Raw genomic sequence first — 14,750 nt, 5'->3', positions numbered from 1 at the left:
TGGGTGTGGAAAAGTGCTCTAGCCTATAAATAAAGTTTATTATTATTATTATTAAAGCAAAAGAATATCATTTTGAATCGATTACGGTGGCTGACTAGTTTCATTCAGCGGACCCACCTGTTGCTGCGAGTGGCTGTCCCTCATCTTGTAGCAGGCTGCTAAGGTGGTTCTGGGCGGCCTCTCTTTTACTCTCTGGGATGAACTGAAGATGCTTGAACCGGGGATACAGGCCATGATGGGGATGGATTCTGTCAGATCATTGGACTTCGATTTGAACTGTTTTTCCAACTGCTGTCGAACAGTGTTCTTGAAGTTGCTTACAGCTGCAGAGTGACGCTGATCATGTTGAAAATCACCGGATAGATGAAAGACAACCCCACGTGTAACTCACTCATTACTTTGGTAGCCTTAGCCAAAGGTTTCAGCACTGGAATCAGCTGTTCCACCAACTCTCACTGTGATGCTCTCATGGCGAGTGACTTCTGGACGCTTGGTTTGGTGACTGTTTCATCTGCGAGCTTGGATTGCACCACAATCCTTTGCTCGAACAGCCGCTGGAGCAAGACGACTGTGGAATTCCACTGGACCGGACAGTCAGTCTGGAGTTTGTTGGCACTTATGCCAAGCTGCTCCTGCCGTTTCCTCAGGGCGCAAGTGGCCAGTGCTGAGTGGAGAAAGTGGCTGACAACTCTCCTTGCTGCATCGATAGCCTTCACCATCAGGTGATCAAACCAGTCTTTATTGCCAGCTGCAGAGTGTGCCTGGTGCATCCCAGATCACCGGGAAACATTTCACACAGCTCCATGTTCACGTTACTGGCATTATCATGGACCGTGCAAAACACCAGTATGCCCCATTCCTTGATTATCTCAGTCAGACGATCAGCAATGTTAGCAGCAGTATGTCTCTCTGGCATCATAGATGTACACAGCACTTGGGCCTTCAGCTGCCATGTGTCAGTGATGTAGAAAGCAGTTACCGTAATGTACGGTTCCATAGTGGGGGATGTTCACAGGTCAGTTGTTAGTGACACACTCTGGCCTTTCATTTCCTTCACAATATTTTCATGCAGGCTGTCATAGTGGTGTTTAATAGTTTTCCACAGCGTTTTGTAAGATAGGACATCGTAGCCAGGATCAAAAAAATGCAGTAGGTCTCTGAAGCCTTCTCCATGTACTGCAGCTAAAGGTCTAATATCTTTGACAATGAAATTCACCAGCAAATTGGTGATTTGTAACCATCTTTTTTCTGTTACGGCAGGGCGTTTGGTGAAGTTGCTAATTGACTGCTGTCGAGAGGACTTGGATTGTTCCTAACCAGATAGCGTTAGCGGATGCCTTTTCAGATGAGTGTGCATGGCACTTGTACTTTTGTTGTATTTCAGAACGGACTTGCATATTTTGGAAGTGACTGTAGTACAGGTTTCATCTTTAGTGAAGTATTTCCACACACTTAATGTACCGCTACTGGTTTGCTGCAATGACCCACCACCAGGTTCCTCACCTGTTGTCTTTTCTGAGGCGTCCATGTTGTTAATGTCATAATCACGTGATCAGTGACTAGTCGACGTCAAGCTTAAAGTATCATCACAGAGCAGTAAAGTTGACAAGTCGACTAGCCTGTGCAACCCCTAATATATACACAGTCAATTTCGATTTTGTGTTTAGATGGTGGGCAGAGGTTCATGGGGGAATAAGCCACAGGACATAAAATGAAAGTATATAGTAGCCCAAAGCCACATAGAGCTTTATATACACGTGACTTAAACATCAATTTTAAAGGTTATTAGAAGCCACTGCAGCCTGGCTAAAACTGGCCTAACATGTTGTCTCTTTTTTGTTTCAGTCAGCATTTGGAGTCCTGGATCAAAGCCTGTCACTAGAATGTTTTGAACCATACATCAAAATCCCAAATGATCCTGAAATTTCTGGCTTCAGATGAAGAGATAAAACAGCAGAAAAATGAAAGTGAAATCAGGCTAAACTACACAGAAGAATTTAAAATCTTTTCACTATTTTTCCTCCTGGCACAAAGGTGTTTACCTGTTTACAGTACTGAGGCTATCATACATGTTAAGGTAAGAAGTAAGAAGTAAGAAGTAGTAAGAAGCATTAAAGGACAGGTTCACAATTTTTCAAGCCTGTCTTAAAACAGCAGTCAGGTCCCCAAATGAGCAGTGAAACATGTTTTTCTTGCTGTAATCATTCCTCCTGTTCATACTGACCATTAGAAGATCCCTTCATTATGCACTTACAATGGAAGTGATGGGGGACAAGATCCACAGTCCTCCTTCTGTGCAAAAATGTATTTAAAAGTTTATCTGAAGCTAATATGAAGCGTCAGCATCCAAATGAGTCAAATCAAGTAGATATCTTTCAATGTTACTGTCTTTTTAGTGCCAAAGTCCCTCTTTTTGTTACTATACTTCCACTGCAGCTCAACAGGGAAACACTGTCTGAGGAAACACAAAGAGGGAATTTGATGCTAAAAAGACTGTAAATGTGTCAGATATCCACTTGATATGACTAAGTCAGACTGTTGAAGCCCCATATAAGCTTCACATCTACTTTTAAATGCATTTTGCACAAAATGACTGCGTGGACACTGTGGATTTTGGCCTCCATCACTTACATTGAAAACACATTTGAAGGGGATCTTTTCATAGCCAGTATGAACAGGAGGAATGATTACAGCCAGGAAAACCTCTTTCACTGTTCATATGGACACCTGACTAATGTTTTAAGACACACTTGAAAAATTGTGAACCTGTCCTTTAAACTGAAAATATGTACAATCAATGTTTAGTATAGGTGGATATTTGCCTTATGATGATCAGCAGCTCAGTTTACAGAGCTACTGGCTTTGTTTATCCTATAGCCCTTGAAGAGATGAGTGCTGTGGCTCCCTAAGGAACTGAGACTGAAACCACTGACAGAACCAACTGGGTAATATTTCTCCATAAAACATAAAAACAAGTAGTTTATGGTCAAACAAGTGAACTTGTGTGGCTGCTTTACAAATACAAAGTGAACAGATACACATGCAGCTTTATATTTCACTGTTATACCTTCATCTTCCAGCAGATGGCATGATGTGCCTGCTGAATGCCCTACGCAGAGTAGTGAAGTTGTGATGAAGTCCCTGTGTGTTGGTTTAACCTACATTTGGTTCAGCACCCGGTGGACTGGTTCTTAGGCGTTGGATGGTCTTCAAGTCAAACACTGGCACACATAGATTAGGCTGGAGTCATTGGTCAGGACATAATGAGCTTATTAATACATAAGAAACTGTTCTTAATGTCTTGCCTGGTACTATAGGTTAAATTAAAAAAAAAAATTCAAAACCCTGCTTGGGTTTAACTTCATTTTATGTGTGTGTGTGTGTGACAGAGAGAGAGAGAGAGAGAGAGAGACAGTGAGAGAGAGAGAGATTACTGAAGAGACAGATCCAGACATATTGCTCAGGAGGTAGAGCAGGTCGTCCACTAATTGGAAGATCGGCGGTTCGATTCCCGGCTCCTCCAGTCCACATGTCGATGTGTCCTTGGGCAAGATACTTAACCCCATATTGCTCCTGATGGCTGTGCCATCAGTGTGTGGATGTGTGTGAATGATTATATTTCCTCTGATGGGCAGGTTGGGACCTTGCATGGTAGCCCCTGTACCCATGAATGTGTGTGAATGGGTGAATGTGAATCATAGTGTAAAAATTCTTTGAGCAGTCGGAAGACTAGAAAGGTGCTATACAAGTACAGTCCATTTACCATTTACATAGAATGATATCACAAAAGGTCAGCACCTATGTATGTTCTGTACACGCAGATGCACCTCCACCTCCACCTGTCACCAAATTGTGAACCTGTATCTGATATTCAACAAATACAACCTCACCCAATCACCCCTCATCAGTAAACCTCTCACCTACACTGCAGTCCATCAGAATATCAAGTCTTCACACAGGTCATTGTATCAGATGTCATGAACACACAATCAAAACTTTTCTGTCCCGGGGGCTTGCTGCCTCACAGCAGCCTCACCTTAGGAGGGGTTCAAATGTCACGCCTTGAAAACATGACTAGGCAAGAGGAGGAGCTGTCCTTCTTCACTGCAACAACTAACACCAGGTCTGGCAAGATAATGGAGGTCACTGGCTGTGCACAGCAGAATATTCAAAAATGGAACCAGCAGTTCCTGTGTGTCCAAGATCTTGAGAGTTCACGCTGCATGGCAATTAGTTTGTGTTAATTTCAATGACTGCAGTTTGTTTAATTGTATGCTCTACTATAAATAGACTGGAATGATGAAGGCCTCACGGTAGGCCCTGCATTTTAGCTTGGTCTTGAGGCCCTGACTTGTATAGAGGCCCTGTGTCAAAATTTATTTTTTCAACTCCTTATTATTTCAGTTAATACAGTTATTGTTAATATAATATAGTATTGTGCATATTACAATATAAATTTACAGTAATGTGCAAACATTTTAGACACTTTAGATGTTTAGATTCTGCAACACCATCAGGGAGGCGTCTGATGGTCCCAAATTTATTCTGCAGCATAACAACAAGCCCAAACATCCAGCCAGAGTCATAAAGAACTATCTTCAACAATAAGAAGAACAAGGAGTCCTGCAACAGATCGTCTCTGATCTCAACATCATGGAGTCAGTCTGAGATTACATGAGGAGACAGAAGCAGCTGAGATGCCGAAATCCACAGAAGAACTGTGGCAACTTCTCCAAGATGCAGGAACAACCAACCTGCCAAATACCTGAAAAACTGTGTGCAAGTGTATCGAGGAGAACTGCTGCTGTTTTAAAGGCAAATTGCTCACAGCAAATATTGATCTTATTAAAGATTCTTGTATTTACTGAACTTTGTATCAAGTTAACTGATAAAAGAAAACTATTTATAGCATTATTTTTAAGCATCCTCACTTTACTTTTACTTTTATGTTCATTGCACGTTGCATTGTGCAAGACAGGACTCATAAAATCTTAATAGATGTCAGATCGTGCGATATGTAGTGTGAAAAGATGACAACATGGCAGTTCTACTGAATCCATGTATATCTTCTGGCCACCACTGGCAGCACAAATGACGATATTTGCCTGAGCGTCACACCCCAAATGGACTCTTTGTATTATCAGAAACCAATTCATTCAGTCTAATAAAATTTGAAAAGTATAGAAGAACTGCATTATTATATGATTGAATGTATGCAGTGAGTCAACTGGAAGTCAACTTGCTCGGTTAGATCATGCTCCATGGGCCCAAAAGCTAGGAAGTCTGAAAAAATGTTTCGGTATGCTGTATGTGCTCAGTGAGCAACTTTCATAGGTATGAATTGGGAGTCATCTTGGAACGCTTTCTATTCAGTTTTATTACTATAATACATACATGGGTAGGACTCACACGCCATCTTTGATTTGAAATTTTTTTTGGTCAGGAGGAAATGTTTTATTTTGTTTTATTTTGTTTTTTGTTACTGTGCACCTGCCTGACATTGTGTTTTGCCTCCTTATAGGTCACTGAGAAGACTGCCTACTACCTGATGAGTTTATATTTGCAATATTCTTGTAACAAACTTGACACAGTGACTGAAATGTGAGAGTCCCAGGTTATGATGATCCAGGACTGTATGTATCACAGTTGTGGATTGGGCCAATGCAGTTGGTACATCCTTGTTTATTATTTTGTTTACTTGCTGCGCCAAGCATCAGATCAGGTCAGCATAAGCTACATGTGATGTTTTGTGTGCTAAACTGAAATGGTATGGAAACTGCCACAGAGTTCAATGGTGGAGTTTGATAAAGAAGAATTACTTCTTCACCTAAAGAAACTATCTCCTCCACCTTCCTCTTGTGGATCTCTCGATGCAGATAGTTTTGGTTTTATTCTTCCAGGTTATGATACAGATATTTATCTCTGAGATTTCTGCCTCCAGTGATTGAACTGAGCCACTGACTGATTGTGAGTATGTTAATAAATGTGTTTAAAAATGTCATCTGTGGGATTACATGACTGTTTCCATAGAATCTGATTGGACAAACTCATCATCCCCAACTAGCTAACTGATCCATTGTAAGGAGGAGCTATACCTATACATTATGGCAGGACAACATCTGTCTTCTGTGCCCCTGCTTTCTTCAGATGTGAAAACACAGCTGCCCAGTTGGATACAGTGCTGCTATCAGAGTTTTGAATGCTTTTTAAAGGTGTGAGATAGAATCATAAAGCATGCATGTTTCCACTATAAATGCAGCCCTCTGCTGTTGCTGCTTCACTTGTGCTGAAGATCAAGCATTTCAAATTAGAGAGAAAAAAACCCAGCTTTCTCTCAGATGAAAAACATCTCCTGGGGTCAAAAGCATATAAAATGCCAAATGTCTATTAAAGGCAGTTTGGTTAAGTGAGCATCAAGGGTAATATGAAACAGACAAGCACACCAGACATTACCTGCCAGCATTACCCTGTTAGCAACTCACAGTCCACCAAACAGTCTTCAGTCCTAAATACAAGGAAACAACCACTGAAATACTGTGATTTCTTTATTGTTGTAGATTAATCTGTCATCTTTCTCTTTTATGGATTGTCATCCTTAAATAAAGTGAACTGACTGATTGAGTAAAGCTGAACCAAAACTGGTACAGAATCAAAACTCAAATTGTATAAACATATTAAAACTCCTTGTGCAGAATATGAAAATTTGTGACTTTGGCTCTATGATAGTAGTACTATCATAAAACACTGTGGTAGATGCAGTGTTTGCCTGTATTTGTGTTCTTGAGAAATAACATCAGTTTTGATCCAAGTACTGTCTCAATTCAAAATCCACATTTAGCCAAGAATGCGGAAGTGCTCTTGCTCCACCCAATTCATGTAGGACTCTTTGGGTGCTGGGCTTTTTAAGGGTGATATTAACACAGGGTTCAACATAACCTGTGGCCCCATGGCCCGGGGAGATCAGAACTCAAGCAACACTTGAAGTATAAAGAACAACTTTATTAGGTGACTGATGCGTTTTGGCTTGTGGCCTTCGTCAGGGTTATCATAAAACACATTATAGACAACATTTAAATAGAATAAGTTAGGTATGAAAAAAGGTAAAAAAATATATAAAGGACAACCAATCATGTAGATCCAGACACATATCAGCCTCTGGGGCATCTACAAAGATGGGTTGGATATAAGGTCATGTGGCTTCAGGCCAATCGTTCCAATCGTCTGGGATTAACAGAGGCAAGGGGAGTGTCCAAGACTGGACATGGGTAACACCATATTTGGTCCACTAACTGGAAAAGTAAAAAAGCCCAATGGCCTGGGGCCAGTAAAAGTTTACGCAGGGCAAGTTGAGACAGTGAGGGCCAATCAGAGTCTTCAACGTGAGTCAGTTTTAGGAGATGTCATCCTTTTCAAGACACGTGACTGATGAAATGCACTGTGATTTGCTGAAATACACATGGGGAAAGCTATGTTCTTAGCCTGCTAGCCTCTTACAAGTGAATCTGATGGGTCACCAAATACGGTGTAACGCTGGTACTTGAAAAATGTCAATGAAAGAAACTCACAAGGCTATGGAAACAAAGAGGGGCTTTTGTCTTTGTGGAAGCAATAGTACTCCTGGGTGGAAAACAATGATTGCGGTGATTGATTTCTTGTAAAGTTTGCTAGCTAACTCGCTAGTTTCGCTGGCTAGCATGTCTTCTGTGTGACTTTGACAGTAGCAGCCTCTGCAGGAGACACACAGCTCTCTGTTTAAGTGTTAATCACCAAGGTTTATAAATGACAACATATACAGTTTAGTTAAAATCAATGAAATGCTTGCTGCTATGGGGCAGCTGTGACTCAGGAGGTAGAGCGAGCAAGATACTGAACCCAAAATTGCTGCCGATGGCTGTGCCATCAGTGTGTGTGTCTGTGAATGATTAGATCCTGCTGATGAGCAGGTTGGCACCTTGTATGGCAGCCCCTGCCATCAGTGTATGAATGTATGTGTGAATGGGTGAATGTGACACAGAGTGTGAAAGGTGCTATATAAGTGCAGTCCATTTACCATTTACCATTTGCTCTGTGGCTCCTGCCAGCTTTGTCAACATCTACCGCAGAAATCCCTCCTAAAGTACAGATATTACAGCTGTCGCTCTGTCTCTGTTTGTTTAACTGCAGTTAATAAAGGTTTAAACCTGAAGTAATTGACCTGCGGTTTAACTCAGACTAAACACAAAAAATGCCATTATGTTCTTTCTCTCGCTGTTCACTGTTTGTACATTTCTGCAGATCTCTCAGTATTTGTTTGATTGTTAATGTTAATTTCTTTAACTGAGTTTATTATCAAGGTCATCCATAATTGCTGAAATGTTATTATCATAAATTCTGTTCTCTTCTCCCTATGTCCCAATTTTATATTTTGTGTTATAATTATCAACATTACATATCAATAACTCAATGAAAAAAAAAAAATTTAAAGGGAAATTCACTGTTGTACATATTATGTATAATAATATATACCAAAATTATGGAAAAAAGTTATTTTCATTTTTTGGCTGCTGGGCCAGTGAGAATATACAAAGGGCCAGTAAAACATATATACATACACACACACACACACACATTATATGTATATATATATATATATATCTATATATATCTGTTTCTTCTGATCTGGCCATGTTTAAACATGGCCAACTTGCCAAGCTTACGGTGGTGCACCCGCCTGCTTTGCAAACACACACTCACACACACACACACACACACACACACACACACATAGGGGCTGCCTCAATCATCCAATCAGATACATTATACATTATAGCAAAATCCTTATGAGCCCATACTCTCCAAAGGTCAAGGTATCATTTGGAATCATAGCTTATGTAATAAACAAGTATATTAATTGTTGCTGTCAAATGAGTTTTTCTAAAGGTAAAGATAAGGTTCATGTTTTTATTGGTCACTTGACATTGTGCAACAGTGTCGCCTCTCTTGAGGTTTGGTTCTTTATATAGTATTTACAGATCTCACCATACTTCATTTATTTGAAACTTTTGACATTTTCACCTTTATTGGATTGTTGACAATGAAGTAGCAGACAGGAATGGAAGGGGGGGGCGAGGGGCACGATATATGGCAAAAGTCTCTGGCCGTTGTGGTTATATGTAATGTGCCTTAACCATTCAGCTCTCAGGGCAACCCAACCACACTTCTATAATAATTAATAAATAGTTAAAATGAAAACCAGCATCTGATATTAACATTTGTTTTAATGTATTACCTGTTGAATGACAATGTTGTTGAAAGCTATGAAAAAGCTGTAAACATTTGTCACACAACTGACATGTTGTCACACAGCTGACACCAGATTGGCTTCCTACCTTTCCACATCTAGTGATTACAGTGAATACAGTATGAATCCTTGTTAATGATTAAATGAACCATAAAAGAGTTTACATGTTTCAATATGGACACTACTGTTTTAGACCCAGCCAGGTAGAGTTCCACTTGAAGCTAGAAGGTAGAAGAGAAACCTGTCATAACGCTCATCAACCTCAACCTTTGAACAAGTAGATTGAATTGCTCATAAGAGCGTGGACAAAATAACAGAAATCTAATATATAATGCAACCCAATTCATTTACCCATTCAATAAAAAACACATTTATGTAAGCTTATAAAGTTCAACATAAGAGTATCTGACAGTTGTTAATTAAATTCTGTGGTCATTTCCGAGGCCACCGTTTATGTTTTTGAAAGATGTTCTTCTTGCTGTAATTATGTCCACAAACTTCCACAATGCTGGTCCCTGCCATACAGGGTGCATCAACACTGGACCACAGTTACACCACTTGAGGCACAGCAGGTGCAGACTGCACAGGTTCTGTACAGGTTCTCACAGATCCCAGACCAGCACTAAAGCACAGTGTTGCTTTGTACAGCACAGCACACGCATGCATTGGTCCATCCCAGGATATCAGAGCAGTGGAAGGAAGCTCATTACACTGTACAGCTCCCTCCTGGATAGTAAACTTTTATTGGAATGTTTGTGAGGGCACTGTCTTTTCAAGAACTAAGAAAGAGCAAAGAACCACAGTTACAGTATGTGAATTATACATTCAAAATAAAATGTCTATTATTTGACATAATTAAAACTAAGTAAAATAAAAGTTGTTGGGCAAGATAATGTTGACCAGTGTCAGTTAGTAGTATTAAAAGGAATAGTTCAAGATTTTGGGAACCACTCTTATTCTCTTTCTTTCTGAGGGGGAGATGAGAAGGATGGATATCAGTCTCATGTCTGTGTGTTAGGCACAGACTGGAGTCAGGACACCATTAGCTTAAAGACTGGTAGCAGGGGGAAACAGCTAGCCTGGCTCTGTCCAAAAATACACCTACCGACACCTTGAAGCTCAGGGATTAATATGTATCCCATTTGTTTAATCCATACACAAACACAACACAAACACACAAAGTTCCTAAATTGCATACTTGTTGGAGTTAAAGCTCATCGAGTGTCCAATTTGGACAAGGTCCATCCTCTGGTGAGCATAAATGTGCTCAGTACATTTCAAGGCCTCTACCCAATAGATTTCCATATTTCTTGGGTAAGTGGTAATTCTGATGGTGATAATGGAAGAAAGGTCAAGGGTCACCTGGAGCATTATGATTTATCAAGGGTCACCTGGAGCATTATGATTTATCAAGGGTCACCTGGAACATTGTGATTTATCAAGGGTCACCTGGAGCATTATGATTTATCAAGGGTCACCTGGAGCATTATGATTTATCATGGGTCACCTGGAACATTGTGATTTATCAAGGGTCACCTGGAGCATTGTGATTTATCAAGGGTCACCTGGAACATTGTGATTTATCAAGGGTCACCTGGAGCATTATGATTTATCAAGGGTCACCTGGAGCATTATGATTTATTCGCTTGGGACCATGAATATTTACAGTCATTAGTTTTTGAGATGTCATTGCCAAAGTGTTGGTTTAGGGAAAAAATTACACATTTTTGAGTAAATCCATTACATTTTTTAATTTGTTCATAAGACCAAGGCATCTACAGAATACTTAAATTTACATTAAGACATGTAAAACACTAAAGATGTGGTGCTGAAACCATAACTGACTTTGGTTTGTCTGTCTGACAATCACTGAGCAGTGGTCACGTTTTATCTACATCTACATCGCCACATACAGTTATGGCTGAGAATAAATGTTCCTTTTATCTGTGGAATTTAAAGCTAAGCCTGTAATCCTCCCAGAGCAAACTGATTGTAGCAGGAGTGGGAGAAGAAGAAAGTGGGCTCACATGCTGAAGCAATAATAATAGCTAATGTGTTCCATCTCCCATAAAGAATTGTACCTGGTGCCACTCTGGCTGCCCCTCCACCTCCTACCATCCCACTGCTTTACACAGAACAGCTCCCACACACACACCCACTCCCTGATTATCCTTTCATTATAGTGAACCATGTTTCTGGTAGACTGTGGCACTGTGATGAGAATCAAAAGTGCCAAACTGATACTAGTGACCTTGTGGATAAAGTTCTCAGTCGCATCACAATCATAAAAATACTTGGTTGCAGCTTGAGATGGACTGTGTGCTTGATGTTGCATGCACAACCAATCATAGCCCAGCTGTGCTCTATCTCCCAGATGTTCCAACCAGCCCTCTACATTAACTTATAGCACATTGTTCACACATATAATCTCGGACCTCTTATTTATTCTTGCCATGCTGTTGTTGTCTTCCTTTGCATAGATTAGAGTTGTGCTTTAGCAGGTTATTAACAGTCCTTGAGTCGTGACCTGGTCAGCCTAGTTTTTTATAAAGACTGGAAACAGGGAAAAACAGCTAGCCTGGCTCTGTTCTGACCTTTGTTTCATAACTACATGACCAGAATCCCACACTTACTGTAGGTCATGTGATGACAACTGAACCATTTCCATGACAATTGAGCAGACTCTATTCGCTGATTCGGGCAGCCACATGTGGTTAGAAGTTCCAGGAAAAGCTAGCAAGTGGACTTTGAGTTAAAGGTCCCTTCCATACATGTTTTAAGAAATATAAAGATAATCAGCTTCAATACCAATTTGTCTGCTATGGTTTTTATACACAAGAAAAAATTCAATTACCATGTTAAAAATGTAACTGCTAGACACAAGATGTCTCCTACTTGTAAGGTCTGTAAAGTCCATTCGCAGTGTATGTGCACTGGAGGCTTCAAGTTACCACATCACCATAATTTGAAAACAAATTGTGATGTCATAAATCCTGCTCGTAGATATATACTTCAAACTTAGATTTAATGTGAGCACAGAGAAACTTTCCTCCCTCAGCAGATGAATTTGAAAACAAACTTTTTTGTCATTTTGTTTTGTCAGATTATTTTGTCAAACTGTGTTGAAGTTATTTACCTTCTACTTCATCACTTCATCACTCGCAGTAAGGCATGTTGCAGCTGTTAAGACCAGCGCAAGATTGATAAAAAAGTTTGTTTTTGACCAGTGGCCTTGCTGGAATGGACTGCTTGAAACTGACCCAGATGGTTTTTGAGGACTGTAATTGCAGGGCCCCATAATCTGCAGTGATTCAGCCCTCCTGTCTGCGACACAAAAACATGGATTAGTCTTCAGCTCCCCTCTTGTAACGCCACCATGATCTGTTTCTTCTCATCTGGCCATGTTTAAACATGGCCAACTTGCCAAGCTTACGGTGGTGCACCCGCCTGCTTTGCAAACACACACTCACACACACACACACACACACACACACACACACACACACACACACACACACACACACACACACAGACACACACACATATACAGATACAGAAACACATAGGGTAGTCCTTCTGTTGACTCTTCAGTGGTGTAAACAGGGCTAAAGTTCTTAATGTGCTGACACTACATCGATACTGTATGTAGCTATTTGAAAATGTTGGGTCCACTGAACGTAGCAGACCAAGTGCACTCAGCTGATTTAGCTCCCAGCCAGTATTTCTCATAGGAAAAGTCTTTGTCACAAATGTCCAAAAGAAACTGACGATCATAGATGTAGTTCCCTTGCACTCCACATGATGACACAGACGTAGATGTAGACATGGACAAAGACACTGCATAGTAGGACTGTGGCTCAGGAGGTAGAGCGAGTTGTCCACTAATTGGAAGATTGGTGGTTCAATTCCCGGCTCCTCCAGTCTGCATATTGATTTTTTATTTGTTTTATTGATTGAGACAGTGTGCTGTTTTAAACATTAAAGATGCACTGCACCGGAGTTAGCTCGAAGCTAATTTGCATCCGTACTCCCCCACAATCAAAACATACAACAGCACAACAACAAACAGTACAAAGCAAAAAAACAACCCCCCCCCCCAAAAAAAAAAAGCACAGAACACACCCTACAAATTGCAAAGCTACACACAACAGCACATCACATACACCCACAATGTCAATTAAAAATTAATAATGTAAACTAGACTCAATGTGTCCTTGGGCAAGACACTTAACCCCAAATTGCTCCTGATGGCTGTGCCATCAGTGTGTGAATGATTAGATTTCTTCTGATGGGCAGGTTGGGACCTTGCATGGTAGCCTATGTACCATTCAGCGTATGAATGTGTGTGAATGGGTGATTATACAACACGTAGTTCCGATCAAGTAATCTGATTGGTCAACTAGACATTTAGAACGTGCTCAAATCAGCATGACAGCACACCTAGCCGTGCTCAAATGAAAAAAAGCCTAATCCCTAAAAATATTATTCCATCATTCATTAGAACTACAGACCGTGACGTCGCGTTAACAGTCACTTCTGGGTAGACGACTGGTGGTTGATTTAAAATTGCGGAGATATGTGAACTTGGCAAACTTGTTTTTTTCTGTTGTCACTTTCAGCCATAACTATAACGTTTGAAGATATATAGTAAAACAAGGTGGTCCGACCTATCTGACGTTTCTGTTATCTTTATTTTATGTACTGTGTTGCTTTGCCAGTGTCTTTTGTTTGTTTTGTTTCGTGGGGGGGATCTGCGGTGAAAACCCGGAGTGGAGTTTTGAGTTGTCTTTCTTTTATGTTTGTGAAACTGGATTGAACTGAAGTGATTAGGGGTTGTGGGGAAAACAAAACAGAACTTTTGCCAAGTGGACTGAACTCAGACAAACTTTGCCATTTTCCCCTCAGATGAGAGTATATCTCAGCTTCCACTCCGGCATCCTCCATCAGCTGTGCTGGTGCTACGGCGCTACTAGCCTAAAAATGTCTGTGAAGTTTGCGGATAGTAGCTAAAAATGAGATTGAGCTAGCAAAGCAGTTTTGTGTTTATGTGTGAGGTATTTGTTCAGTTTGGGAAATGCTGCGATCTCCAGATAGCATCAGCTGAAGTTGGCTGGCTGAGTCAGCAGGGACTAGAAATCATCTCTGTTGCTAGGTTGTTACTAAGGGTTGACCTACCTGCTAGAGTATTTAACTACGTTTTATTACATCAGATTCTACTGATGTGAGTGATTGTTTTCCAGGTATTAGTCATACCCCATGTATTTCCATGGAAGCGGAGATAACACAAGCAAAATGTTTTTTATTTTTAGAGTGAACTGCCTCACAATATGAATAACTTTTGTTTATATCTTTTATTTTGTTGGTAAATGTTGTATAATCGCAATCTTACATGAGAGGGTGTGCTTTAAATTATTGTGGGCATGACAGTGATGCGGTCAGGAGCGAGGCGCTTGTGCCAAGTTCCATAAGC

This window comes from Thunnus maccoyii, chromosome 10 (assembly GCF_910596095.1).
Source record: "Thunnus maccoyii chromosome 10, fThuMac1.1, whole genome shotgun sequence".
Lineage (NCBI taxonomy): Eukaryota > Metazoa > Chordata > Actinopteri > Scombriformes > Scombridae > Thunnus > Thunnus maccoyii.
Note: the sequence above shows the minus strand (reverse complement) of the source record.